Source organism: Silurus meridionalis, chromosome 2, assembly GCF_014805685.1.
Source record: "Silurus meridionalis isolate SWU-2019-XX chromosome 2, ASM1480568v1, whole genome shotgun sequence".
NCBI classification, from domain to species: Eukaryota; Metazoa; Chordata; class Actinopteri; order Siluriformes; family Siluridae; genus Silurus; species Silurus meridionalis.
In genome coordinates, this window is record NC_060885.1 from 25,356,881 (window position 1) to 25,362,514 (window position 5,634).

At 36.4% G+C, this 5,634-nt stretch overlaps 1 long non-coding RNA gene across 1 annotated transcript; it reads right to left on the reverse strand.

Moving 5' to 3' along the window:
• Positions 1–503: 503 nt before the first annotated feature.
• LOC124375902 lies at positions 504–5,072 on the reverse strand. The gene is made up of 3 exons (XR_006923739.1): positions 4,992–5,072; positions 4,862–4,907; positions 504–670 (listed from the first exon to the last, which is right to left on the reverse strand). It is a non-coding gene; the product is annotated as an uncharacterized LOC124375902 (long non-coding RNA).
• Positions 5,073–5,634: the final 562 nt, after the last annotated feature.

Sequence of the window (5,634 nt, forward strand, 5' to 3'; positions counted from 1 at the left end):
GGTAGGGTGGGGAGGTGTACACTGTAAAGCTGTAACCTGCTGTAAGGCTTCTGGTTACCTAAAGGCACCCCTGGGTGGCTGCATTATATGCCCATTGGTATATATATATCTCTTCAAATGGACATTCGGAGCAACCCAGATGAGGATGGGTTCCTCTTGAGTCTGGTTCCTCTAAAGGTTTCTTCCTTATGCCATCTCGGGGAGTTTTTCCTTGCCACAGTTGCTCATCAGGGACAAACTTACTTACAAAGAACATATTTACTTTTAATCACCACATTATCTGTGTAAAGCTGCTTTGAGACAATGTTCATTGTTAAAAGCGCTATACAAATAAAAATTAATTGAATTGAATTGAACATACAGTACATCAAACAAGAAAGATGTTATAGCCCTAAGCATGCAGCCTCAGAAGTGAACATGAGTTGAGGAACAGTCTGTATTCAGAGAGAGATGTGTAGCATCACTGACAATAAATCCACACCAAGCATTAGTCATGTTTACGATATAGCATCAATATATTTCCACATGTACAGCCAATTTCAAAGTTTCTAACAGTGGAACTGTATCTCAGCAATGAGACGACACAAAATAACACTGATAATAACACACTTACAAATAACACACTTGGTAGGCATCTTCAGGATGATGGCCATGATACAAGCTCGACTTTCTGTTCAAAAGAAATACACAAATTCGTGAAAAATTTCAAAATGTAGCCCTTGAGATCTTTAAATAATTCTCACTTACTTTTGTGGTTTTAGTATAAAAACTTCAGTTTTCCGCAGGTTGTTGTGTGATGTCTAGATTATTATTACAAATAACTGCAATATCTCCACCTAGACAGGGCTCCTATAAGTGCAATTACTAGCTCTATTTAATTCCATGTACATATAAATTTAATCCATGTTTCTTTAAAACAAAATACATCAGTCTCCTGATCAGTAAGAGATTATAGTTTAATAAAAGCACAAAGCAACAGACCTAAGTAGCCTATAATAAGTAAGTAAAGCCATAATAAGCGACAGACGAGCATTTGTAATGTTATTCATTCTAGCTCATCATAGTTAAGGTTATTAACTATTTACTGATGGATGCTAAACAGTTTGTAGCAGTTGTTAAATTGACTTGGTGTGAAAGAGCTTGTTTGTGTGTGTGTGTGTGTGTGTGTGTGTGTGTGTGTGTCTGTGTGTGTGGTAAATACTCCTGCCACACACATGCTGGTTTTAGACTCACCTGTACCCTGACCAGGATAGAACAATAACTTAAGCTAAATGAATGGAATGGAGTGGAATAGAATGAAATGGAATTCCAGGTTTTTAAGACAAATTAAGGCACTGGTGGATCCATCTGAAATCTGATTGGCCTGTGAAATGCCCCTGTCCTGTCCTTCATCGCAGATCTATGTCAAATAATTTTAATATCTTAACTTTAAATGTAATCTGTATAATTTAATTCAGACTAACTATGTTAAATGGTGAGTTAGCTGGCTAATTAGTTCAGTTTCACAGATTATTTCACAGTTGCACAGTTCATGGAAGTAATATATAGTGGCTGATAAAACCTATAATGTTGGTCTTAAAACAGCTACAGTAAATACTTGTTTTAAATTCAATTAAAATCTGGTAAATATCTGAGGTAGAAAGTACTTTGACATGGAGTTCTGACTGGAATAAAAAGCCGCTAGCAAATTATCAGTAAGTTGCATTTTTGTGTTAACTATTATGTTGTAAAACATGTAGAAAACATTAAGGGAAAGGACAAAATCTCTGTCAATGAGAACCAGATTTAGGTGCAGTTACCAGCCCTTTCTAACAGTTTAGCTGAATTTTGCACAGCAAGGAGGTTTAATATTAATGGCAAACAAATCCAAAATAGGCAGAATCACAAATGTAATGCAGGATAAGGTCAGGAAATTGGTAAAAACATAACTGGGCAAGGCAAAAAACGATAATGCAGAAACGATAATGCAGAAACCAAACAAGATGAAGACCTTCAAACATGAAAACAAGAAACAAACAGCCTTGTAAATTACTGAACATGTTATTTACACATTAACACAAGAAGGTATTGAACAAACTAATTAAAGGGTCAACTCAAAATAGCTGTAAACACTTAAAATTTGTGAGGGAAACATAATATCAATCAAACAGAAGCGCATGGCATATGCAAGCATGGAAATGTGGGCATGCATTGCAGAATGCAATGCTCAGCATTAGGGGGATCACTGACACTGCAGTGTATTTCAGGTCTACCAGATTTCTTAATATAATTACACCTTTCTGTCAATAGTTGTAGCATTTTAGTGTATTCTTGCAACATGTATTTGTGTTGCTAAGATCTAAAGAGACAGGTTTAATCAATCTCCTCAGGAAGTAATTGGAACACCTTCCTGTCAGGCTGTAAATTAATGTAAATTAATAGTAAAATACTGCAGCTGCAGCTAGTAATTTGCTGATTATTTTATAATACTGTACAAATTCTGATTTGCCTCTGTGGGAATTCAAAAAATAGTGATGCCAGGTCATATGCAAACACTGCATATAATTACAGTGTTTTAAACATTGATGGACAATGGACATTAGGTTTACAAAAATAAATACATTCAGGATAAACTATGAATTAAAAATCAATAAATAAAAAATCTACTCTGAGCAGGCCATAGGTGATGGTGGCAAGGAACCAGATTATAGATAATACAGCTAAATAATTTCCTTTTTACAGCTTTAAATGTACAATGTGATCAAACGTGCACATATATAATGAAGAATTGAGATATTTCTGACAGGTCCAGAAACAGACAGTTTAGGATTGCTGGTATTTTAAGAGTAGATAGATAAAACTGTGGCAGGTAGTTGGTGCCAATGATGCATTGACCACACTTTACAGGTCTTTCTGTTCACAAACACTAAAGCTGCCACACTGTGATGGAATAGCCTGATAGTAGAGAAAGTTAGTAAAAGAAACTCAGATTATTAGGTCTGCATATAAGAACAATATACAATTGTGAGCAAGTTGAGACTCTGAGAATACTAGCTAGGACAGGTATAAAAGAGGGAGAGCCAGAAGGTAGTACAGATATGAGGGCACCCGTGGGCATACGATGGCCAGCTACTCCATTGCTAACAAACGTAAGTGACAGCGATAGAGGGGAGAATTGCAGCATCCAAACATGCTATTCACCAAACATTCTTTAACCATAAAACCTCTAGATCTCATTAGATCAGATTTTGATGGATGTTGGCATTGAGGATCATAAAAGACCAAATGACTGATCACTGACAGCCTGAATGGTCAACCATTCCCACTGTTATATACCAGTAGTTTAAAATCAGGGTGAAATTTGTTTGGAAGCAAACTGCATTTTTATATAAAGTAAAACAGAAATATACACACACACACGCACATTAAATAAATGGAAGCATACTTTGAATGCCTATATATATATATATATATATATATATATATATATATATATATATATATATATATAAATGGTGAACATAATTAGAACATAAATAGTGATAATTAGTTATGTTCAGCTGTTTAATGTGCTAGTCCTAAGACTACGGCTTAAAGCAAGAGGTAATTTCTCTCTAATAAACTCATTTCTAATCTTGTCCATCCTCTTCACTCTCGCATTTTCAACTCTGCTACCTTCAGCTCCACCTCCTGTCTTTTAGTCAATGCCACTGTCTCTAAATTATACAACATAGCAGGTCTCACCACAGTCCTATAAACTTTCACTCTTGCAGATACCTTTCTATCACAAATCACTCCCGCCACTCTTCTCCACCCACTCCACCCTCCCTGCACTCTCTTCTTCACTTCTCTAACACACTCTTACTTTGCACTGTTGATCCCAGGTACTTAAACTCATCCACCTTCACCACTCCCTGCAACCGCACCACTTCACTGCCCTCCCTCTCATTCACACACATGTACTCTGTGTTACACCTACTGACTTTCATTCCCCTTCTTTCCAGCAAATACCTCCAACTCTCCAGGCTCTTCTCAACCTGCTCCCTACTCTCACCACAAATCATAATATAATCCACAAACATCATAGTCCATGGAGACTCCTGTCTGACCTCATCTGTCAACCTGTTCATCACCATTGCAAACAGGAAAGGACTGAGAGTCGATCCTTTATGCAATCTAAACCTCCACCTTAAAACATTCTGTCGTTCCTACTGCACACTTTACTGCTGTCACACTGTCCTCATACATGTCCTACCCCACCCTCACATACTTCATTGCCACAACTGACTTTCTTTTACAATACCACAACTCCTCTCTTGGCACCCTGTCGTACGCTTTCTCTAGATCCACAAACACACAATGTGTGTGTGTGTGTGTGTGTGTGTGTGTGTGTGTGTGTGTGTGTGTGTGTGTGTGTGTGCATGAGCACAGGTGTAGTGGGAGTTGAAGTCCAAGTCGACCGTGTTTAGAGCCTGCATTAGCTACTAGTAGTTGGAGTTAATGGGGGAGTTGAGATCTGACATTTTAGAAAATCATAATGAAATGCTGCTTTAAAGGATAAATGCTGCAAGAGCAGAATCTCTGAATTCTTTATCATCATAACTGTATCCATGATTATAACATAGTGATGCACACAGAGGGAGAGCTTTACTTATGCAAGGTTTCTAAAGTTTTTCAAAATCTTCTGTTAGACTCAATTAGAAATTATTTACATGTACCGTTTTTTTATTAATATAATAACTGTGCTTACATTCAACTGTGCATACAATTGTATGCCTTCACAATATGTAAGGTCTTGGCTAAAATGGGAGGTCAGATCAGATCTGCTTTGTATAGAAGTTTATAAAAAAATAGCAAAGATAAAAAATACTTTAGCACTTACCTTAATGGAAAACTACTTTGTTCCAGACTCTATTCAGCCTTGGTGTCTAAAAGGTGTAGTGAGAGACTTTGTTTGAAAGCAAATAAACAGAAACAGAATGCATATGCTCTTGTGTGTATTTATGAGCTACCTTGATGCAGTCACCTTGGCTTCATTCCCAGGGACACAGCACACACCAGTATTCAGTGTTGTTTACTTAACTGCTCCCCTGGAATTCACAAAATCTTTAAAATGTAATTGCCACACACACAGGTGCACAGAGACATCACTTACATGCAAGGACACATTAAACTAGTGAACTTGGTTTAGTGTATGCATAAATGTCAGTAAGTACATTCTTTATATTTTTCTGTTATTGGGGTTAACTATAAAGAAAGAGTTTAATCTGATGGGCTTTTAAATTAAATGTTTTAAACAATTAAATCATGTGCAATATTTACTTTTATTTTCTTATAAAAAGAAGTAGCTTAAAATCGCGTTGGAGTCAACTATTAACGATATATAGCGAAGTTCCAGGCGGAAAACTCCAGTACAATGTGGATTTGCAGTTCTGCAGAATGACAGCAGTCTGCTCATATCAGAGGAGGAAACATCTGATAAGCGGGTAGTGACCTCCACCTAGTGGTTCAACTCCATATATGCAGTTAGAAATTAAGTAGAAAAATGTTGAAAGACTTAAAAAAAAATATTTTAAATATAAAAACATTATAGATTTTAGAAGATAACGTATATACAGTAAGGAAAATAAGTATTTGAACACCCTGCTATTTTGC